Source organism: Bos grunniens, chromosome 2, assembly GCF_055505025.1.
Source record: "Bos grunniens cultivar Pamir isolate PY7600 chromosome 2, Bosgru_T2T1.0, whole genome shotgun sequence".
NCBI lineage: Eukaryota > Metazoa > Chordata > Mammalia > Artiodactyla > Bovidae > Bos > Bos grunniens.
In genome coordinates, this window is record NC_141166.1 from 104,031,377 (window position 1) to 104,056,734 (window position 25,358).

The 25,358-nt window shown below is 38.6% G+C and overlaps 1 long non-coding RNA gene across 11 annotated transcripts in view; it reads right to left on the bottom strand.

The window, feature by feature from the left end:
- LOC147378444 (uncharacterized) overlaps nucleotides 1–25,358 on the bottom strand; it is a 226,329-nt gene that overhangs the window by 190,181 nt on the left and 10,790 nt on the right. For all 11 annotated transcript variants that reach the window (XR_015152343.1, XR_015152339.1, XR_015152386.1 and 8 more), the window contains exon 2: nucleotides 16,731–16,877. This is a non-coding gene — a long non-coding RNA (uncharacterized LOC147378444). The remainder of the gene's footprint in view (nucleotides 1–16,730; nucleotides 16,878–25,358) is intronic.

Genomic DNA, 25,358 nt, shown 5'->3' on the forward strand with positions numbered 1-25,358 from the left:
CAGAAGGTTCAGTTCCTTTAAAACAATGACTCTTGCTTGACGTTGTATGATTGCAAGGTAAAATACTGTCTTACCTGAAAGAGCCTTTGTCTATGCCAAAAGGAAATAGTGTGTCTATTCCTGCAAGTGAAATATGGATCTGCAATTTTATGGGAAAATATGTCATTAGTCATCGAATATATTCTGAGTATATTTTTAAAATTATTTCTATTCTGTCTTACAAAAGATATTAGGGACACTGCCCTATCTAGTTTTTGGTCTCTGGCTCTTTCTCTTTCTCTCTCTTACCCACAAAAACACACACACATATACATGACATACACATGCCAAAATGATGCTCTACAGTTGGAATTCTGGTATCCCAACCTTGGTGCTCTTGAATCTGCAATGTGTTTGAAGGAGAGGTGTTACATTCTTCACAGTGAAAGGCAAGATTGAATCACTGGAATGTAGTCGGTCTACCAGACTGAAGTACCACTTATCACAACACAGTTCTATCAAGATGGATATGTGTAGAAAACAGACGCAACAAGACACTACAAGAGCTGTTGTATACTCGTGAGGCTGAGCAGAAAAGGTAAAAGAAAAACTCTAAGAGTTACCTGGAAAATAACATCTAGGAGGACAGCCTGGATACCTAGGCCTTTATAATATGAATCTTACCACACCAAACTTTGAAGTCAACATGGAAAAAAGAACACAGAGTGAGTATATCTGCAGAAAGGCTCTGTAGTTATGAGCGAAAATTTCTGAAGGCAGTCCAGGTCTCAAGATGCGTTGTGACCCCTTCTGCAAGATTTCTGTTCTCAATCACTTGTCAGTGTCATCCTCTGTGATAAAAATTAGCAATGTGTGTCATCATATTTGACCAAATCATGATTAGTTTGAGGAAAATCACTAGCAAGTATAAAGAAAAATATAAGAAACAAAATTCAGAAATCTAAATAATAGGCATTGAAAAAATACTTTTTCAAATGGTTTGCGCCTCAAATGAATAAAAACAAACTCCATATTTTCATTTGCAATTAAACAAGTTAGACTTCTGGCTTTAATCTATCTTCCACCAACTTAAGGCTGTCTCATAAAATTAATGGGTCCAGAGAGGCTCTATATTGGGCTCTGCAGTAGAACTCACAGTCATTCCTGCTGCTGCTGCTGCTGTTGCTGCTAAGTTGCATCAGTCGTGTCCTACTCTGTGCAACCCCATAGACAGCAGCCCACCAGGCTCCCCCGTCCCTGGGATTCTCCAGGCAAGAACACTGGAGTGGGTTGCCATTTCCTTCTCCAATGCATGAAAGTGAAAAGTGAAAGTGAAGTCGCTCAGTTGTGTCCGACTCTTAGGGGCCCCATGGACTGCAGCCTACCAGGCTCCTCCATCCACGGGATTTCCCAGGCAAGAGTACTGGAGTGGGGCGCCATTGCCTTCTCTGCACAATCATTCCTACTTGAACTCAATCCACTTCAACTATTTCACTGTATCAGTTCCTCCTTTATCCTCTATCTCACACACACACACAAAATCACTATACCAACTGGCTATCTCTCACCATATGTTAAGATGACTGACTCATACCATCAATTATAGACTTCTTTTTGATCATTCACAAATGCCCAAGTGCTGTAAGTCTTCAGATTTTGATCATTTCCAGCACCAGTTTGATCTATCCCACACTAAATTCTCCAATCATTGTTGAAATTTTTCATTATCGCTTCCCAATACAGGACTTACATCTGTCATAAGAGGTACACTCCATGTGTTAGTTCAATAAATAAATGCGTAACTCTTACTTTCTAATTATATATTCACTCTATTTTTTACTCATTTAAAATAACTTGAAAAGCATGTTCACAACTCTACACTGATTCAGTATGCCCAACTGCTAATAATTATTCCATCTCAGTTCCTGTCTTTAATCCTGATGATCATAAAGTTCATAAGGCTGGTACTCATACAAATGGCCTCTGTCAGTATGACATAAGATCTAAATGAGGGACTTGGGGCTTTTGGAAATTACATCTGTGAATTATCCAGGATAAAGGTGGCAGGTAATATGGTCAGAATATATACTCATTGGCATGTAGAAACCATTCAAGTGAACCAGATACAGGCTTAAGGAGTCCACAATTAAAAAACTTGGAAGAACTTTAAAGCAAACAGTCAGAAGAACATGGCTGACAGTTCAGAGATATTAATACAAATATTCTATTAAAAAAAGTCAGCTATTATCCTTCACTGATGTTTCTTCACATTGTATTCCATGCTGCACCAAAGATTAATAAGTATCACTTCATTTATTTTCAACATGTTTAAATATTTCACTTCATTGATGAGCTATCACAAACATCAGGTCTTAGTAGGAAACACTGGTAAGTGTAGAGGCACAGAATTGTACAATTAAAATAGAAAGATAATATGTGTATGTCATACTCATTTATCGTAATGAGTATATCAGTGACAATTCTGAAGAGGAGTGATTGTTTCCTAAAACCAGCTCACTCCAACTATATGGACAGGAAAAATTCTTTGGTACTTTGTAGAAAATAGTATGTGCAGAAGTTAAGCTATACTGCAGGGCTAATGTTAATTGGCTTTTAAATGGTAAGGTGGTTTGCAACATACTGTAACACAAAAACTCTCTGCCTTAGTGGAATTTTTACTTCTAATCTTGATGGTTCTAGAACAGAGTCTGTGGCTTCTCCCTTTTTACCCACTCCCCCGCTCCCAACCCCGCACACACACACAAATACATACCCTAACATCCCCAATTTCCATAATCTTTTAAAACCGAAGCCATAGGTCAGGTTAGTTCAATACCTGCAGAGAGAACTCTGAATGACATTTAAGTCAACCTTGGAAATAGCCAGTCATCTCTTTGCTTAGAATGAATACCAAGAATGTCAATTTCACTTATTTTTAAGTAACAGTGCAGGCACTGGAAAGAGAAAAGGTTGATGATGTTGTGTTTTTGTTTTTTGCTGCTATTGCTATTTCTTTTTAGGAGTTTTGTTTTGAGTTTTGATTGTGTGGGATTTATTTACAAGCTGCTAAATGGAGGTTAAAGACTCAAAAACATAATACTATTTTTGAGTTTATAAAATCCTGCTGACCTCTGATAGCATAGAAAATTCCATATCCTACAAGGTCAATTTCTTGAACTGTTGACAAATCTATTATTTTATTAATTCCTAATAATTAATTGTTTCCACATACTAGTCTTAGTTATCCAAAAGAACTGTCAATTTGGTCATAGGGCAAAATTTTATTTTTTTATGGGAGAGACAGAGAAGGTAATAACTACAATGTAATGTGATAGAACCTATAATGTATTAATAAAGAGAAATTAAAGGAACTGTGCAGAGGGCTGCCTGACAAGAACTGTGACCCTGTATCAACGGATGCAGCCAGCTCGTGTTGATCCCTCAGGGAGGATGCTGAAGCCGTAAGTAGCCAGATTTTTGTCTCCTTCTTCTCTCTCATGCCCTACTTGTGCTTGTCAAGTGGCAGCTCAACCAGAAGCTGGAGAGCAAGAAAGCAATTGTGGCTGTCCAAGTAGGTCCACCTTCCAGAGCACAAAGCAGGTGCTTATGGGAGGAAAGTAGATCTTGAAATATAAAGGAAAGATAGCCAACACAGACATAGGCTTGAGGGTATGAGTTTAGTTTTGCACATGACAAGAGGCATATGTTTATAGGATATTCAGATGGGGATAGAAAGTCAGGGTCTGGAGTTCAGGAGGAAGATTTGTGCCAAACAAACGGATTTAGACCTAATAAACTACAGGTAGTTGAAACCATGAGAGTAGATGTACTAACTAATGAAGGGTAAAAAAATAAGAGCCAGAGGAAGAATCCTGAATAACTCTAACAAGGAAACGGTGCACAAATAATACAAAAGGCAACACTGACTAGGTGAAAAGAGAACCAGGGGATCAAATTATCATGAAGTACTGGGAAGAAATGGTCAAAATGGGTAAATGCAGTGCAGAGTTCAGATAAAATAAGAACTGCAAAATGCTCATGCAATTTAGTAATGAGATCACTGGTAACCTCAGTGAAGACAGTTTCATTGGAGAAGTGAGGATATAAGCCTCTGCAGTAGAAGAAGTCTAGTGTCCTGGCGATTGATAGAAATTAGAGCCCAAACTTAATTGCATCATTGGGAGGTACAATCCCAAGGCAGCAAGACTGAGGGAAAAAAAGGATACGAAGCAGGCAAGAAAGAAAGCAAATACAGAGTGCATTATAAACAGTCTACAGATTTTTGAGAAATCCAGCTGGCCAGCTGCTTGGTGTCTGGATAAGCCATATGGAACCACCCATAGTGTGGGATAATCTAATGGAAGGGGGGAAAAAAAGAGAAATTCATCTTCTGGATCTTCTCCTATCCCACGCTCCGTCTCCTGCTACACAGCCCTTCAGGGCAGTCACTGCCGCTCGGCTCTGCATCTGAGTCTTAAGTTGTAGAAGAAACCAGAGCATTGTGGAGCTAGTCAGCTTAGATCTTGGCACTGGAACAACTGGGACTCTTTCCTATGATCCAGGCCATGCCAGTAGTGCCGAGCTCCCATTCTCAGGGATTCCCGACAGATAGTAGGTGAGGAGGCAACTTAGGATACAGAATTTATTCACTGAGCAAGCAGCCAAGAACCTAGGAGGCAGCAGGCCCAAACCAATCTGGAGAGGTACAGAAAGTGAGTGGAATACAGGTAGAAAGTGAAATCTGATAGCGCAGACAGCTCCTTCAGGAAAAGTGAGAAGAGTTGGGTAAAAGGTAAAGAGGAGTCCAGCAGAGGAGTTTGACTTAGCAGGAAAAGCACAGAGTATAGCCAGATAGCTTGGGTTTAAATTCTTGTTCAACTTCTCACTATCTGTGTAATCTTTAACAATTCATTTGACTTTTCTCTGCCTCAGGGTCTTTATCCATAAAACACAGAAATAATACCTACTCCATAAGGCTGTTATGTGTTACTTATATAAAAGATTTAGAACTGTGTCCAGCACATACTGGGCATTATTTTAATGTTTGATAAGGATTAAAAGAGGATTCTTTTGTTTCATAGACAATTGAACATATTTTCATGCTGAGGGAAGAAAAGAGAATTTTAAGGGAAACTGAATATACAGGACAGATAAGGAATTACTGATGGAAAAAGCTATCAGAAAGGATAAGATTTCTTAGTTAAGTACAAGAATTAGTGCATAATAGGCACTTACTGACTATATTCTTGCTGAATGATTAGAAATAAGTATTAAATCAAATAAAGTAATTATGTATGGCTTGGGTGTGTGCTTGTTCGGTTGTGTCTGACTCTTTGCAGCCCCATATATAGCCTGCTGAACTCCTCTGCCCGTGGAATTTTCCAGGCAAGAATACTAGAGTTGGGCACCATTTCCTACTCCAGGGATTTTTCCAGACCCAAGAATCAAACCCACTTCTCTTGCGTCTCCTGCATTGTCAGGGGGATTCTTTACCGCTAGTGCCACCTGAGAAGCTCATATGTATGGTTTACATAAGCAATATTGTAATATTTACTAGTCTAATTTTTTAAAGAGCCTCTTGATGAGGGTCAAAGAGGAGAGTGAAAAAGCTCGCTTAAAACTAAATATTCAAAACACTAAGATCATGGCATCTTGTCCCATCATTTCATGGCAAAAAGATGGGGAAAAAGTGGAAACATGGACCACTTTATTTTCTTGGGGTCCAAAATCACTGCAGATGGTCAATGCAGCCATGGAATTGAAAGATGCTAGCTCCTTGGAAGAAAAGCTATGACCAACCTAAACAGCATATTAAAAAGCACAGACATCACTTTGCTGACAAAGGTCCATATAGTCAAAACGATGGTTTTTCCAGCAGTCATGTACGTATGTGAGAATTGGACCATAAAGAAGGTTGAATGCCAAAGAATTGATGCTTTTGAATTGTGATGCTGGATTATGAAGACTCTTGAAAGTCCCTTGGACAGCAAGGAGAGCAAACCAGTCAATCCTAAAAGAAATCAACCCTGAATATTTATTGGAAGGACTGAAGTTGAAGTTCCAATACTTTGGCCACCTGATGTGAAGAGCCAACTCATTGGAAAAGACTATGATGCTGGGAAAGATTGAAGGCAGGAGGAGAAGGGGGCGACAGAAGATGAGATGGATGGCATCACTGACTCAATGCACATGAATTTGAGCCAACTCTATAAGATAGTGAAGGACAGGAAAGCCTGGCATGCTGCAGTTCATGGGATCATGAAGAGTTAGACATGACTTAGTGACTGAATAATAGCAATTACTTTTTAAATGTTATATAATAATGGAATTCACTGTACACTTTAAAAGCCTGGAATAAATATTGCTTAGTGAATGAAGAATGAAGCAATGATTAGATGAAAGTTAATATTTACTACTCTGTCTATTCAGTTGCTACCTTTTCCAGCCCAATCTGTACTATAACCTTAAGTCTTAAATTCTTAAATTAATCCAGAGCAAGGGAGGCAGAATATTACGTGAGCTCAGATTCATCAGCCATTAGAACCTGGAATTAATTTTATGGTATGTGATGAGCCTGCATTACATACTAAGCACTCATGTATTTGTCATATTATATACAGCTTTTCTCTAAGGCAGTCACGTTCCCTAGTCTGTGTGCCTAGGCATCGGCCTTAAGTTTCCTATTCAGAGCTCCAATTATCTTCCAGAATTAAAAGTTCAGGCCTTAACGTCAGCCCACGTACTCGAGTCTTTGGTTGCCTTCCTATCTTTTGTCAGAGTAGGAAAGGCTGGACTCTGTCCCTTGCCTCCATCCAATGGCTTGGTTCCCTCTCCTGATGACTGACAATGCCCAAACACAATGCTTCTCCCAAACTGGCTGCATGGCCATTACCTTAATTTCTTTCCAACTGGATAATGAATGAGTTGAGCCTACACTATCTCAGGTTCACCAGGTTTCTCTGGAAATTGTAATACTAGACTGTTGTTTCCTTTCTCTGGAGCTGCCACTAAAATCAGATCATTTCACCCAGCCCTTGATCTTTGTCGTTTTCTCTCCCAGCTTCCTTTTCCTCCCCACTGGCCTATTTTTGCAGTGGAGATTCCAACAAACCTGATGATCAAGCCTGTTTCAGGTAAAGCAAGTCCATTCAAAGCATGATTTTATGCTTCTCCCAAAGATAATGTGAAAATGACAGTTTGTCGACTCATGTTTGTATGCTTTCTTGTAGAAGTACTGTTTATGATCCTAAAAGGCATGCAATGTAAAATTATATATTAGCTTCAACGGGCTACACTTATCAATTCAATGATAAGTTAAAAAATGGGCAACATTTTTAACACTCCACAATCCCACAACTCTTCCTTTAATACCAAGGTGAACACCAACCAAGTTCTCAAGTTTTTTCTGTGGACAGCCTTCTGATTCCAGAGGCAGTTTAATACATTGGAAAGTACAAGGGCTTTGTAATCAAACAGCCATGAGTTCAAATCCTATCTGTGAAAACTACTTTGTGTCACTTGGGGCAAGTTACTTAGGATCTGAGCCTCACTTTCTTCAGTTGTAAAAAGAGGGTTGATAATAACTGCCACAGAGAGTTGTTTGAAGGATAAATGAGATCACAGATCAAAAGCACTCAATCCAGTGCCTGGCACTCAGGGAAAGGTAATTCCCTCCCTTTTCTTTCCTTTCTCCTGGTAATATGAACTAAAGATCAAACAGACTTCAGTATTACTCACAATCAGTTCTATTTCTGAAGATATCCTACAATTTTTATAAGCCGCCCCAATATCAGAACTATGACTATCAAAGCTTAATTGTCTGTGTTTTTGTCCATGTGTAGATTAAGCAAATTTGACCAATTCCATAAATTGGAAGCATTTTAAAGCATTTTAAAAACAGAAGCTTATCTATTTAATCATTCTACAGCCTCTGGTCATTCTGAGTGAGCAATCAGCTGTATTGTTATGGCACAATTTTGCTGCTGTGAATACAAGGCATATATGTGTAAGGTCCCCTTACAACTGTGGGGTTTTACATTCCCTTTCCCCAGAATTGGGTCTGTTTAATCGCTTCAACCAAAAACCTAAAACTTGAAAATTTTTTCTTGAATGCATCGAATGGTCAGGACCTTTTTCAACTAACAGGAAAAAATCACATGCATTTCTTTACATGATCACTGAACAAATGGATGTGTCTGGTAGCTTCAAAACAGTGCATGAATTGATCCTCTTTGTGCATCAGGACAAACTCCGTATCACTGCAGTTCTAGGCCTCAGGTATCTCTATTAAATTCTATGTCATCATCCAAGCCACCAAATTCATGACTCATACTTCCTAAATTTTATATTTGCTTCAACTCCTATGGAAACTTGCTCCCCAGATTCTTTGAGATGCCACTTATTGATAAACGTAGTCTACATTCCCTCCTCTTGGACTCTATAAATATTTGATCCATGGAGCCTGGTGTAAATGTCACCAGCAGGTTTCATTTTCCAATTTTCTTGGGACACTTGTTCTTGACACCCACCCAACATGCTGTGGGGAAGCCCAGGTGTCTCATGGAGAGGTCAACAGGCAGAGGAACCAAAAGCCAGAATCAGCTTGGCAGCCATGTTAACAAACCGTCTTAGAAGCAGGTCCCTAACCTCTTTCAAGCTTCCCTAGTTGTCCCTGCTGAGCCTTGCCAAAATTTTAGATTCAAAGGCACAACAAATGATTACTATTCTTTTCGACACTAACTTTTGAAGTGGTCTGTTGTACCAAAATAGATACCTGGAACAATCCCCAGAGGTTAGACTCTCCACAGAGAGGAGCTCAGATAATATTGGGAATGTAATCAATGGGCTATAATCATTTATCTTTAAAAGGGTAATGGCCCTCGGCTTTCTACAGAGTTTCTACCTCTGCACTTCTTCCCTCTGCCGTTATCTCTCCGATTTCCTCTACTGTCTCTCCCTTTCAGTCTTACATTCCTGGTCTCATCATAGCTCTTCATATATACAAAACAGGCACCCAAATCAAGAACTTTGTATTACTGTCCCTCTAAACCCTCTTTGCTCAGATACCCTCTCAGATAATCTACAAATCTCAGCTCAAATGTCACTATCTCAGTGAGAACTATGGTATTTAAACTTCATATTCACTTTTACCAGATGACTCATTATCTCTTCTATTCTGCTATAATTCTTTTTTCATAACATTCATTAACTTACCTATTATTTATTTCTCCATCAGTAAAATGTAAGTTGAATAAGGACAACGATTTTTGAGGGGTTTTTTCCCCTTTTTGTTCACCAATGTATTCCCAACAACATGGGAATATTGTATTTGGTGTTCAATAAATATTTAATGATTGAATACAGAGATCAGCTATTGCTATTCAGCTTCCCAGGTGGCTCAGAGGTAAAGAATCTGCCTGCCAATGCAGTAGACACAAGAGACATGGGTTCTATTCCTGGATCAGGAAGATCCACTGGAGGAGGAAATGGCAACCTGCTCCAGTATTCTTATCTGGGAAATTCCATGGCCAGAGGAGCCTGGCAGCTACTATCCATGGGGTCACAAAGAGTCAGACACAGTTAAGTGACTGAGCACATATGAACTCAGAGTAACTACTTAATATTCTCCTTACTTCAAGTCGAGTGCCCCCCAAATGAAGCAGCTACTCCTACCCATGAGTCTTCTTCTATGGACCCCTTTGAAGGTCTTAAACTATCATTGTTTACCTCTCAACTATAGGGAGGCAGAAGGACAGTGATCACATACAAACTTTATTGGATGATTTTCTATTCTCCTCACAGGGTTTGAAGTCCTCCGACACAAGCTAAGCCACTCTATTCTGTTTATCTACACTGGCTCAGTCAGGATGCTACTGTTATTCTGCACCACAGCTGTCCAAAGATCGAAACATAAAGCAGGAAAACTGGTATTTGGCACCATCTCAGCATCCTTTGAGCTTCCCGGGTGGCACTAGTGGTAAAGAACCTGCCTACCAATGCAGGAGACTTAGGAGACGGGAGTTTGATCCATACGTCAGGAATATCCCCTAGAGGAAGGCATGCCAACCCACTCCAGTATTCTTGCCTAGAGAACCCCATGGACAGAGGAGCCTGGTGGGCTACAGTCCAGGGGTCACAAAGAGTCAGATAGGACTGAAGCAACCTAGCACGTCAGCATCTTTACACTTGCTCTCTCATATGTGGAAACTAGGCTTTTCTTAGCGAGCACAGTCTAGATTCTCTGCCTCATAAAATAAATTTTAGTTTTTATCTTCTTCCCACCTATATCGGTCTCCTCTAAGATGTTAATGACTGATCGCAAGTTAATGTGTTAGCTACTAGAGGAAAATCTAAATTTTAACTGGGGATTTCTAAAAGAGTAATGATTTAAAAAAAAAAAAAAGAACAAATAAATTTTAATAGGAAATTTCACACAATGCAGTTGGAATGATACTTGCAAGCAGGGTTTTTTCTAGTGGCCTTCAAAAAAGAAAAAAATCAGGCCATGTAGCAACTGTCATCCCCCTTTCCCTTTATACAACAGCTTACCTAGCAGTCAACGGGCACTGTGTATCTAGACATACAGATACATCCTTCTGCCTAAGGAACCCCTCAGGAGCTTAGGGGTTTTGAGGCTGAGTGGGCTCCTGAGACCCTTCTGGAAGTCACACTACTCGGGCTATTAAGGTGACCCTCAATGTACTAGAATATACTGCTCACTCAAAAAGGAAGACTTGCAGGGTTTGTAGGAACCTCTAGGATCCACAAAATAATACATTTGCATGCAGTACCCATTTCAACTAAATCCTTTCATAGTTCATAGGAGAATTTCACATGCTGAAAATCACTTACTCAGCCTAAGAGTTTAATTATTCATTTGGTTCTGAGCTGCACCAGGAATGCAGCAAAGGCTCAACTAAGACAGACTCTGAGCAAGGAAAGAGCCCACATCAGTGTTTCTAGGTCTTTTCATAAGAACAGATGCCAGCAAAGGACCTGAAGCATTCATGGTGTGGGGCCCATGTGAAAGGCTGAAGATCTCGCTAGTATTTTATCATGAATAGCTGTTGTCCATGAACTCAAATTCTTGAAATAGAAGGGAAGAGAGGCAGAACTTTTTATGAAGCTAAGACACTACGCCAAGGACACGTGACTAACTCTATCACATGTCTTCTCTGGCTTCTCTTGACTTTTTGAAGGGCTGTGTTCACTTCTTTGGGTCTGATTCAGGCTGCCAAATAGTAATGCTTTGCAATCCTTAGCTGAGTAGCAGTTGACAGATGTCACAGAATCAGCTCAAAATTACATGATGAAAAAAATTATGTATTATGATATTAGTTATTAATAGAAGCAGTAGATTAATAACTAACATTGTCTCTAAAACAAAACCTGTTCTTTCTAGAAATTGATCCAAGCTCTAATGTCCACATCTCATTTTTTAAAATGAGATCAAAGTAGATATTGGGAGACTTTTAGGTGCCAGACTACTTTAACCTTCCTAACACAAATAAAGGAGCCCCATTTTACAGATGAGGAAACTGGCCAAATTATGTGCCTGCTAGTAAATGGAAGAACAAGAATCTAGGTCTGTCTCCTCTGCCCAGTGTTTACCACTGCACCAAGGTGTAATAAATTATTAGTCACTCAGTTGTGTCTGGCTCTTTGGGACCCCGTGGACTGTAGCTCGCCAAACTCCTCTGTTCGTGGAATTCTCGAGGTAAGAATACTGGAGTGGGTTGCCATTTCCTTCTCCAGGATATCTTCCTGACCCAGGTCTCCTGCATTGCAAGTAGATTCTTTACTGTCTGAGCCATCAGGGAAGCCCAAGGTATAATATTACACCATCTTTATTTTTAAGCCCATGGAAGTTTAGAAGTTAAATACTAGCAGATATTTACCCTCAACAACTAAGTCAAACGTGTCTGTCATTGTTGTTCAGTCGCTAAGTTGTGTCTGACTCTTTGCAACTCCATGGATGCCAGGCTTCCCTGTCCTTCACTATCTCCAAGTTTAACTCTTCCTATATATCCAAGCATGTAACCCCCCTTACCAAAGAACACTCAAAACGTCAGCCTGTCTAGATGTCCATCGGCAGTTCAAAGGCCTGCTACCTAAAAAGGATTTTGATAGTTTCCTGGAGTTGTAAGACCCAGTTCCTGATATCTGCTCCCTCATCTTAACTCTTGAATCCAAAGTCATTTCTGCATTAACCTTAGCAAGGTGCCTTGAGTCTGGAAGGGTCATTCTAACAGGGTTCTTTAATCCAGTGGGACATATAACAGATATATCCCTTTAAATACAACCTGCATGCTGATGAGTCACATTTATACTTCACTTCAGCCTGTTCTAAGTTCCAGAATTATAGTATTCACTACCTCCGCACTATCTCCATTTGGACATGCACTAGGCATCTCAACATAGTATGGCCAATAAAGAACTCCTGATTCCATACAAGGTCTCCAGCTAAGTACCTGCCATTTTGATGTCTCTCTTTTCCTACCATCCTGTATCCAATCCATCAATATGTCCTATTGTCACCTACCATTTCTTACCAATGCAGCTGCTAAAACTAAATTCCAAGCCAATATCATCAATAGCCTGAATTAATTCTTAATGGGTCCCCATACCTTGTACCCTACAATTCACTTCCTACACAGCACTTTCTAAAATATAAATTATATTAGTCTTATGCTTAGATACCTCTCATGAATTCCCATCATGTTTACAATACAACAAAAACGTGACACTGTCTATGAGGTCATGATGATCTTGGTCCCACTCACTTCTCCAATCCTATCTCCCTATACTTTCCAAGTCCTTCTGCTCTCTTGAGAAGTCCAAAAGTGTTCTTCTCTCAGTGCCTTTTTACTTGCTGTTCCCCTACTCAAAGGAACTGCCCTCCTTAAAGGGACCTTCTCTGCTGCCTCAGGGAAAGCACCCCTTCACTTCTGTCATTCTCCATCACTCTACCACCGTTTTATCTGATTGGAGGCACTTTCAGCAAACAGACTTGGCTTCATTATTCATTGATGTGTTTATTATCTCCTCTGTTAGAATATATTAATATGTTCCTTTAAAACAGGGGCATGAATATTGTTCTCTGCTGAATTTTCTGTGCCTAGATCAGTGTCTGACACACAGAAGGCATTCAGCAGGTGACTGTTTATTGACTCTTGGACAGACGATTCCAGAAAAAGAGGTATCAGACTCTAGAGAAACACTGACAGAAGGAACACCGAGACGAGAGACTGCTACTTGCCTTGCCTTCCAGTAAAGAATGTATACTTCGTATTCCTCTGGTATCAAAGGTCAGGATTCTTTCTCACAACTAGCACAGATTGAGTAAAAGTCAGTGACTGCTCTATTTTCCTAAGTAATAGTTTCTAAGAAGTATCAGCCCCTGAGAATCAATTTATTGAGTTTTGCCTCTAGATCTTGATAGAATTAGGCCTGTGTCACCATTTCATGGGAGAGAAGTCCTCTCAGAAAAAGTAGTCTTATTTATGGAGCCATTCCCAGTCCCACCACAGGTCTCCAAACAGTTCCTCAGATTGCAGCCTGGGTCAGCAACCACTGTTCCTGAATGCCATGTGAATTCTCTGACTCTTGAAACTTGGGAATGAGATATCAGAGATGACCCTAAACAACCCACTAAAATATGAAGTGATCCTTAGGTTTTTCAAGGTCTCTCCTGTAGGCAGCTACCAACACTGCAGGACACAGCTCCTGAAGACACTCACCTCCCCAGCATCTCTGCTAGATGTTCCACACCAGCCTGTGAGGATCCCGGAGCAGCACAGTAAGCTTGGTAGCTTCCCTGCTGAGGGCCAGGCAAGTGGTATGAAACCTACAACTGAAGAAACGATTCCACTTCTGCAGATTAGAGGCAGTGGAGTTCTATCTCTAATTTTCTTTCATCCATTATTCTGTTAATTAAATGATTTATAGTTTTCAGTGGAAAGCAGAACAGGACTGTTGGATAAGCAATTGGGTATCTGACACCTATGTGATCTTGGTCAAGTCACCCAGCCCTCTCATACTTCAGTTCTGTCACCAGCTCTGTTTCTTGTTTATAGTGACAGTAAATGCCCTTGCTTTGTCTGAGAGATGGGCCTCCTGTGCTCCATAAGTATTCATTTGATGGTGATTATCACCTCCCAGTCATGGTTTCTCTGTTACTATGAAGTTGTTAATATTTGCTACCAGATGGTATTTTCAAAATAACTTGGATAGAAACTGCTATTGAAATGCTAATGATTACCTAGCTTATTCCAGAGGACCAATTCATAATTCAGGGTAAAATCAGAAGATAGCTGAAGTACCCTGGGGAAGGTGAAGAACAAAAATCTCATGGCCTAATATATAAGGGACTGAGCAGCTTAACTGTTACCATTTATATACTAGAAAGCACAATGACAACAATATGTTTTTCTTTCTTTTTTTTTTTTTTTTTTTTGCCATGCCACACAGCTCATGGCATTTAAGTTCCCCAACCAGGGGTCCAACTCAGGTCCTCAGGAGTGAGAGTTCAGAGCCCTAACCACTGGAACATCAGGGAATTTCCCAACAATACGTATTTTTTAAACTACCAGTTTCTGATTATTAATTTTAAAAGTGAATATTTCTGTGGGAAAAACCACTATGAATGAAAACATAAACCACTGCCAGTTTGGTCCTCAGAGCAGAGCATCAGCACCCTCTGAGAGATCTGGGGCCACCAGCCCAGACCTTCTTAATCAAAATTATTTAGGTTGGCCCAGTGATTTTAACTCTGAGTTCTCCAGATGATTCTTACACACACTAAAATTCAAGAAGCACTGTTAGTGCACCAGCATCACGTATAATAGCACAGGGATCTCAAACTCAAATGCTTATAGAGGCAAAGCCAGTAATAAATAGTGACTCAGCCTGGTTTGAACTAACTGGAAAGCGCAGGTCCCATTTAAAGGAAACAGCTACCATGCAGCTTTGGCTGATGCTGTTATCTGGAAATGTGAGTCCATCAGCGTCAAATTTCCTAATATTTCAAAGGAAGCCACACGTCTAAAATTTCAAGTAAAAACTGTATCCTAAAATGCTATCAAATAATGAAAAATTTTAACCAATACTCAGGTAGAACAAAAGTTCTGCTCTGAGTATGTATAGGATATTTGAGGAATAGCCTAGAAGTCTGCGGGTAATTCACATGAGATAAACAGGAGATGAAGCAGGGAGAAGAAGAAGAAGAGAGAGAGAAAGAAGATTAGAAGCTATAGAGCCTTGAAGGTAAGAAAGGATTCAGATTTTTCTCTGATGCAATGAGAAGCACTGGAGAGCTATGAACAGATAAATGGTATAATATAATTTGTATTTATAAAGATTACTCTTATTACTGTTTTTCAGTGGCGAGGCCAGGACCAGCACTAAATCTCCAGCATCTCATTGCAAGAAAACCTATAGTTGTATTCATGAAAAATGCAATCATTTGATGTTATACACCTCGGCATTAGGTCTGGACAGAAACTATTAATATTAATATAGTGGATTCCTGGAAACTGTCTCTCTAGTTTGTCATGAGCACCTCCAATGATGCCCTGAAATATTCAAGGTGGCCAATTCTATTTTCAGACTCCTCCAATTCTTGGGACTAAACCCAAGTCTCCTTTTCCTTTGCTTGCCATGTGGCCAGTGTTGCTCTAGAATTCAGATCTAGGAAAAGTCAAATCTATGTTCCACACGATAATGCTCCATTTTTTCCTCAGGTTCATTCAACTTTTCCAATTTAATATGGTTTTATGTTTCCTCTTAAAGTTCCTTTTAAAGGGAATGCCAAAATTTAAGGATAAATGCCCTGTCAAGTCGGGTCATCACAGAATGAACCAGAATATAGTCAAGATATTGTGGTCTGGTCTTATTATGCTATTTACTCCTATCATGCCTGTTGTTGAGCTTCCCTTGTGGTTCAGCTGGTAAAGAATCTGCCTGCAATGTGGGAGACCTGGGTTAGATCCCTGGGTTGGGAAGATCCCCTGGAGAAAGGAAAGGCTACCCACTCCAGTATTCTGGCCTAGAGAATTGGCAAAGAGTCAGACACGACTGAGCAACTTTCACTTTCACTTCATGCCTGTTGTTAAATTAATTTCTTAAGTACTTTTTATTTCAACATCCAGAAATTGTACAGTAGGTTTTTTGATGCAAGTGTAGGATTCTACATTAATTCCAGCTACATTTAATTTATTAGAGCAATGTTGCCAGCTATAAATTCATTTTGATGTGACTGCTGCCCAAAATATTTGTATTCTTCCTAGTTTTGCAATATCTACAATTATGATAAGCATACCATTTGTGTCTTTTAGTCATTCTTATAGTGTTGAATAAGACAAAGGCCATTGACAGGTTTGGGAAATCCTTTAACCTCATTAAGTCACACTACTGTCCTGTAGCCACAACAGACATTAATTATTTACTGTAGCAATCTTCTCTACAGAACTTGGGCCTGGTTTTAAAGTCCTAAACACAGCACTCTTAGTAGCCACTAATCAATGATATTTAGCACTTGAGATGGCAATAATTTGACGTCCCGAGCTCAGAACAAAGCACAGTGACATGCTTCAGATTCACGCCCATCATGTTTGCTATGGCATGCTATTAAACTTACTTTGCATTGTACACTAAGTCTTCTCTTGTCAAGTTCAAAAGTACTAAAAACTAATCATTTTTCAAGTTTCACAAAACATGTTTTGTCTGCTGAAATGTTTTAAATGGAGACTCACCAAACTTCACCAGGTGCCACTTCCTCAGGCTGTCTCCCTCTGCGGTCCGTCCTCTCTACCACCAGCAATTATCTGCTTTCACTCATCATCCATTCCATTCAATAAACACATTTTGTGTGTGAGCTCTATTTTCAGGGGATTCACAACCTAGAAGGACAGACACACATAAACTTCATTACAATGGAGCATGGAATAAGGGATGATTTTCTCTCACTCTTGATAACCAGACCATCTAATCAGGCACAAAGGAGATAAGAGTTCACAAAGAGCTTCTTGGAGACACAGTTTGTGTGTGGATGGGTGTGCGAGTGTGCACGCGCATGCTCAGTTGTATCAGACTCTTTGCAATCCCATGGACTGAAGCCTGCCAGGCTCCTCTGTTCATGGAATTTTCCAGGCAAGAATACTGGAGTGGGTTGCCATTTCCTTCTCCTGGGGATCTTCCTGACCCAGGGATCTAACCTGCATCTCTTACATCTCCTGGTGGGTTCTTTATTAGCTGAGCCACAAGGGGAGCCTTATGAGTGGAGATAAATTCAGTGGGTGTAGGAAAACTGAGAATGGCATAAAGGAAAAATAGGGTAAGAAAACAGTATGGACTGGTAATACTGCCTGAAAAAGTACTAAGGGATAAATGTTGGAAGGCCTGGGTCAGAAATGGAAAGTCTGCATCAATCTCTTGAACTATTACCATTCAGCAGCTGAAAGAATGTAAGCAAGGAATGACACAATCAGGTCTGAATTTCAGATGAATCACTGAAAGCAATATTGTAAATATAACAAATTAGGCAAGACTAAAAACAGTAACTTAAAGATCATTTCAGTAGTCCAGGGAAAAGATGAGCATCTGAATCAAGACAGTGGGGGTACACTTTTAAAAAAAAAAAGAGAGAAAGATTAGAGAAAAATATAGAAGTATATATAATGTAATAAAACTTGCTGAGTGATTTGATATAGAGAAGCAAACACAGAAGCATTAAGCATAGCTGTTTCTGTATGAACAACTTGGATAAAAGGCATGGTCACCAACTGAGAAAGAGAACAAGGAAAGAAGTTAGGAACAAATTGGACCATGCTTAATTTAAGATGTGTGGGGACATCCCAAGTGGGCATGTCTTGCAAATAGACTGTTTTTTTTTTCTTTTTTTTTTTTAATTGAAGGATATTTGCTTTACAGAATTTTGTGGTTTTCTGTCATACATCAACAAGAATCAGCCATAGGTACACCCATGTCCCCTCCCTCATGAACCTCCCTTGCATCTCCTCCCTAGCCCACCCTTCAACTTTTTAGTCTCCTTAGTGTGAAGGAGAGATCAGAACTAGAGATTATTTGGTTAGTTCTTCCCAATGGAATTTAGGATAATGTCAGACCTAGTTTATCATGCCAAGTCTTCTCTTAACACTGCATACCTCCATTTACAGATACTAGGCTCCTAATCATGTCAGTATGTTTTATTCCACAGCCTTGCATCTTTCTGCAATGTTAGAACTGCTTTTTCCTTTGAACTCCTATACACAAGCATATCATACATACAGGGTGAGGTAATGGTCCAAGTTCATTTTACATATGGCTATTAAATTTCCCTAGAACCATGTCTTGAATAAAACTTAATTTTCCTATTCAATTGTATTGTCAACACTATAGACAATCAATTGACCATAAATAAAAAGCTTTATCTCTGACCTTTCAATTCTGTTTCATTGTCTCATTGATCTCATAGCAAGATGATATTTCCTCGATACTATAATTTAGAATAAAGTTAGAAATTAGATGGAAAAGGAAATGGCAACCCACTCCAATATTCTTGCCCAGAGAATCCCGTGGACAGAGGAGCCTGGTGGGCTGCTGTCCATAGGGTTGCACAGAGTCGGACACTACTGAAGCGACTTAGCATGCATGCATGCATGCATGCATTGGAGAAGGACATGGCAACCCACTCCAGTATTCTTGCCTGGAGAATCCAAGGGACAGAGGAGCCTGGTGGGCTACCATCTCCGGGATCACACAGATTTGGACACAACTGAAGTGACTTAGCAGCAGCAGCAGAAATTAGATAACATACAAGGCTTTTAACTTGTCTTACTCAGAATTGTTTTGGCTATCCTAGGTCCTCTGAATTTCCACATAAATTTCAGAATCAGCTTGTCAGCTTCTAAAAATGACAAATCTGTTCAATTTGTCTAATGCTTGGGTTGGTGAATATATTCCCTCTTTATTTTCTGATTTAGTTAGAGTCTTTTTTGCTTTGTCAGTTCCAGTTCAGTCGCTCAGTTGTGTCCAACTCTTTGGGACCCCATGGACTGCAGCATGCCAGGCTCTCTGTCGATCAACTCCCAGAGCTTACCTAAACTCATGTCTATCGATTCAGTGATGCCATCCAACCATCTCATCCTCTGTCATCCCCTTCTCATCCTGCCTTCAATCTTTCCCAGTATCAGGGTCTTTTCAAATGAGTCAGTTCTTCATATCAGATGACCAAAGTATTGGAGTTTCAGCTTCAGCATCAGTCCTTCCAATGAACATTCGGGACTGATTTCCTTTAGGATGGACTGGTTGGATCTCCTTGCAGTCCAAGGGCCTCTCAAGAGTCTTCTCTAACACCACAGTTCAAAAGCATCAGTTCTTCGGTGCTCAGCTTTCTTTATAGTCCAACTCTCACATCCATACATGACTACTGGAAAAACTATAGCTTTGACTAGACAGACCTTTGTTGTCAGTCTACCTAAAGGTATATCAACTTTGCTGAACTTTTCAAATAACCAACTTGTTTTTTTTGGACCACACCACACTGCATGACAGATTTCATTTTCCTGCCAGGGATTGAACCTGTGCCCCCTGCAGGGGCAGCCTGAAGTCTTAACTACCCAAAGAATCAACTTTTAATTTCACTCATTTTCTCTATAAAATAATAGATAATAAAAAAATATTATTGATTTTCACTCTGATCTTTATTATATTTTTCCTAATAATTACCTTCTGTTCATTTTACCCTCCTTTTCTGTTTCCTAAGGTGGAAGTTTAGGTTATTGATTTGAGGCCTTTGTTAACAATATAGACATTTAAAACTATAATTTTTCTCTAGGCACTGTTTTACCTATGTTTCCTACACTGTGATATGCTGCTTCTATTTTTATTCAACATGTTTTCTAAATTTTCTTCTGATTTCTTCTTTGGCCTATAGGTTATTTAGAACTGTGTCACTTACTTTGCAAATACTTGGAATTTTCCTAAAAATTATTTTTCTTGATGACTTCTTAAATTTAATTCCATTATGGACATATAACATACTTTGAATGAAGTCTATCTTTTAAAATACACTGAAAAAGATTTTTGTAGTCGAGTATATGGTCTATCCTGGAAAAAAAGTCCTGTGTGCACTTGGAAATATGTATTCTGCTATATTTAAAGATATGTTCAAAATTTATCAGGTCAGTTAAGTATATAGAAGTGTTCATGACTTCTATATCCTTGCTGAGTTCAAAGTTTTCTATATCCTTGCTGATAACCTGTCTAGTTGTTCTACAGTTTTTTAGAGTAGCTGGGGAATTAAACACCAGGTTGAAATTTCCAACCATAATTTGTTAATTGTTTTATTTTTTCTTCAATTTTGTCAGATTTGGCTTAATGTATTTTGGGCTTCTGTTGATAGGTGTGTTTATAGTTATAATGGTTATTTGTATGTTTCTGATATTGGCCCTCTTATTACCATGAAATGTCCTTCTCATATTTCTTCACTTAAATTCTATTTTTGTTTGATGTTAATATAGCTACTCCATCTGTTATGATTACTGTTTGTATAATATATCTTTTCCCATATCTTACTATCAACATATTTATATCTCTGTAACTTGAGTCTCTTATACAGCATATAGTTGATTCTTGCATTATTATTTAGTCTGACAATCTCGTACTCTGATTGGAATGTTTAATCTGTTACTATTTAATTACTGATATAGTAGGATTTATATTTGTCACTTCACTATTAGTTTTTTAATAATGTAATGACTTCATTCTTTTCTGCTTCCTTGTGTTAAATATACTATTATGATTTTAATTCCTCTACTAAATTTTTAATGATATTTTCTCAGTGTTGCTCTAGGAATTGCAACACGCATCTTAATTTATCAAAATCTATTTTAACATTGGCTTAATTCTAGTAAAATATAGCAACATGTTCCTGTATGGTTCCATTTCTGCCTACCTTTTTATGTGCTATTTTTATCACATGTAGATATGTTACAAACCAACAGAGTGTTATAAGTATTGTTTCGAAAACCATATATTTTTAGATAAAACAAGAAGAGAAAAAATATATTGCTTTTTTTAAAAAACATTTACATGTATACTTTCCAGCACTATTTATTTTTTCATGTAGATACAAGTTACTCTCTGGTTTTATAATTCTCTTCACCTGAAGAAATTCCTTAAAGAATTCACCAGCCAATGTAGGAGACATGAGTTTGATCCCTGGGGTGGAAAGGTCTCCTGGATGAGGAAATGGCAACGCACTCCAGTATTCTTGCCAGAGAATCCCATGGACAGAGGAGCCTGGCGGGCTACAGTCCATGGGACTACAAACAGCTGGACACAACCTGGTGACTGAGTAACAACAGTAAATCTCTAAGGCAGGCCTACTGGCAACAAACTCATTTTTCCTTTCAACACCTTAGACCTGTCACTACACCACCTTTTTGCTTCCAGTTGTTTAGATGAGAAATCAGCCATTATCTGACCATGTTCTCTTACAGGCTTTCAAGATTTTCTCTTTGGCATTGGGTTTCAATACTTGACAGGTCATGAGTCTCTTTGTCTTTATCTCATTTGGAATCCACTGGGATTCTTGATCCTGTATGTGGTTAAACAACAAATTTGAGAAGATATTTGACCATTATTCTTCAGATAGGTTTCCTATATTTCTTTTTCCTCTCTTATGGGAGGTGGGACTCAGTTATGCATATGTTGGCATATTTGATGTTATCCTACAGATCTCTAAGGTGCTAATCATTTTTCTTTAACCTTTTTCTATATTTTCTTAACTGGATTATTTATACTGATCTATCCATCATTACTGATCTATCTTCAAGTTCTCTGGTTCTTTCTTCTGCCATCTTATATCTGCTATTGATTTTATCTAGTCGATTTCCCCCTTCCATTACTGCACTTTTCAACTTTAGAACTTATGTTTTTTTCTATTTCTGTATTAAGATTTCCTATATTATGAATCTTTCTCATATTATCCTTCAATGACTTAAACATGATTTCCTTTAATTATTTGAAATATTTACAATTGTTGCTTTGAAATCTTTGTTAAAGATCTAGGTCCTCAGAGACAGTCTATTGACTTTTTGTTGTTATTGTCCCTCAGTGTGGGTCACACTTTTCTCTGCATGGTTCTTTATTTATTTACGTTTATTAAAAGGTAGATATGTTAGATTACATATTGTAGCAACCCTGGATGATATATTTCCCCTGAGAACTATTGTTCTGAATATTTTTTTTTCATTTTTGTATGTTTATTTTAGTATTTAGTCAGGAATTAATCTGTGGGAGCTGTTTCCCTCATAATGTGTGGCTACCAATGTCTTTGTTCAGTATATTTTATACTAATCTTAATTTTTAAACCTGAAGTCCAGTGGGTCACCCCCTGTATATCTGTGTAGTAGTCATCCAATGACTAGACAGAGGTGTTCAAACTCCTCAGATCAATACAGCTTCCCCCTTGTGTGTTGGTAAAGGGTCAAGTTGAGCTAGTTTTCAGGTAAAGGAACCAGGTGTTTGACTTATCTCTGGGTCACATTTACATTCTATATCCTCAGTCTAGAAACTCAGTCTTTTTTCTGTTGCTCAATTCTAGTTTTCCTGTCTCAAATTCTGCTACATATTAAAGTCTAAGGGCTAGTCCTATTCTTGAACTTATTATCTAACCTTGTATTCATTCCCCACTGCACCCTGACACTGGATACTTTACCTAGATAACCACCTACTAGCCATGAGTAATCTCTTCTGATACTGGGTTTTCTTTCTTATGCATATCACGTTATGGTTTAGCCTGTGTCATAAGCAACTAACCTTCCACCCTAGGTGAATAAGGCCAAGAAAGAGGAAATTTCAGAAAGATAATAATTTATTTATCATGGTATTTCTTATGCCTGTTACAGTGTGGTGTTTTGCTTTTTACAATCACCTAATAAGTGTGGCATTACATTAAACAAAATCACTACAATTGTTTTCCCTAATTATCTCCTTAACCCCATGTAAATTTTTTAATTTCCAAAATCTTAAGGATGTTTTGTAATTTCTGAGCTTATTTTTTATATGCTACTTATCATCAGAGAAAGGCAGTTTAAGAGTGGTATTAAAAACTTCTTCATATATGCACACATCAGTTCAGTTCAGTTGCTCAGTCATGTCCAACTCTTTGTGACCCCATGAATCACAGCACACCAGGCCTCCCTGTCCATCACCAACTCGCAGAGTTCACTCAAACTCATGGCCATCGAGTCGGTGATGCCATCCAGCCACATACACATTTACACATTTATGTTAAGAGCTTTATAGAATTAAAATATCATCATTAAAGAATCTCTGTTTTAGCAATGGGTTTGGCCCAAGTAAGTAACCATAATGACAGCCATACTCTCTCACAAAGATACACATGAAATAATGATTCTTTACTGGAATAACATGCATATTAATTAGTTCCTACAGCACTTGAGAAACTTCTGTTCTCACCAGTAAGGTCAGAAAATGCATCCGCCTTAGTTAGCAGCGCAGTTAAAAATCCTGAAGCAAGTTGGGGTCACGTAGAAGACTGGGCAACTCAAAGGAAGGGCAAAACCAGAGAGAAGAATTTTTCACAGCCCTAAAATGATGCCATGTGATCTAATCAAGGCACTATATTTTTGGCATCCTAATCCCTATTATCCACAATTAGAATGGACAGTTCTATTCAATTAGCACATGGCCAGGATGGCTTTGAATTTAGTATTGAAAATTTGGGCATGCCACATTAACATTCAAATAATCAAATAAGAAGTCTCAAGGGAATTTAGAATTTTTCTTAACACCTGGCACCAAGCTATGAATAATAATATAAGAAATTTGCCTAAAGAATTTTAAACTTGAGTTATGATTTACTCTAAGGTAAAATGCCAAAATTATCTCAAGTTTGTCTACAAACTGCCAATCAGCTTTTAGATTTTAAAGGTTAAGGACACCCTCAATATAAAAACCTCCATGCACAAATCAACAAAGGGTTTTTCTTTCATTTTTATATTACAGAAAAACATGCTGATATTCTCCATAGCAAGATACTCTCACTTACTAATCTCTGATTTCTAGAAGTCTAAACTTGACCTAGTGAAATATACAGATACATAACCTAATCTGAAACATTGAATTAATCCCAAAGAGTTAAATTATGTATTTGAGTCCGGTGAAATATTAAATTGTCCTAGTATATTAAAATGTCATAATAATAACAATAAACTCAAGGCAAATTGGAGAAGGCAATGGCACCCCACTCCAGTACTCTTGCCTGGAAACTCCCATTGGCGGAGAAGCCTGGTAGGCTGCAGTCCATGGGGTCATGAAGAGTCAGACACGACTGAGCGACTTCATTTTCACTTTTCACTTTCATGCATTGGAGAAGGAAATGGCAACCCACTCCAGTGTTCTTGCCTGGAGAATCCCAGGGACGGCGGAGCCTGGTGGGCTGCCATCTATGGCGTCACACAGAGTCAGACAAGACTAAAGCAACTTAGCAGCAGCAGCAAGACAAATAATTTCAAATAATTCTAGAGCATGACAAAGGTTCATGGGAAGATAAATTCATATATTTGGAGAAGATACACAAACTGCTTTTGAATGTTAAGGTAACAGTTTCTTTTTTTTTTTTTTTCCTCTTTTTTTTTTTTTCTAATTTTATTTTATTTTTAAACTTTACATAATTGTATTAGTTTTGCCAAATATCAAAATGAATCCGCCACAGGTATACATGTGTTCCCCATCCCGAACCCTCCTCCCTCCTCCCTCCCCATACCATCCCTCTGGGCCGTCCCAGTGCAGTTTCTTGATCAAATCCACTATAGACACACTTCACTTAAGAATGAACTAGATGATTCTTTAGTGTAAGGAAAGAATATCATCATATATCATACCTGTAAGCTAAAGAAAAGAATATATTTCCAAAACATCACATATATGTTGAAAGGAATGAAGAAGCAAAATGGCCATATGTGGCAGGTACCCTTACACCATGGGGCTAGAGATCTGAGTTACACTTGTTTTGCCACATCTAACTTTGGGAAAGTTAATTTGACTGTGTTTCAATGTCTTCATCTGAACACAAGATTATCAGTATCAGATGATCTAACAGAGGTTCCAAAATGGCAACCTGTTATGTGGATCTGGCCAGTAGATATATTTGGTTCATATTGGTGTTTTTATACAACAATAGGATTTTCAACTAAAAGTTTTCACATAAAACTTTTTTCTTCTTTTAACTCAAAAATCTTTCCCAAGACAGTGTTGAAATCACCATATGGCAACACTTTGCTTGAGCTGTAAAGTGACTGCCCTCTACAGATGTAAGCTCCCTTTAGCTGGTTTCAGTTCTTCTCTTCAGG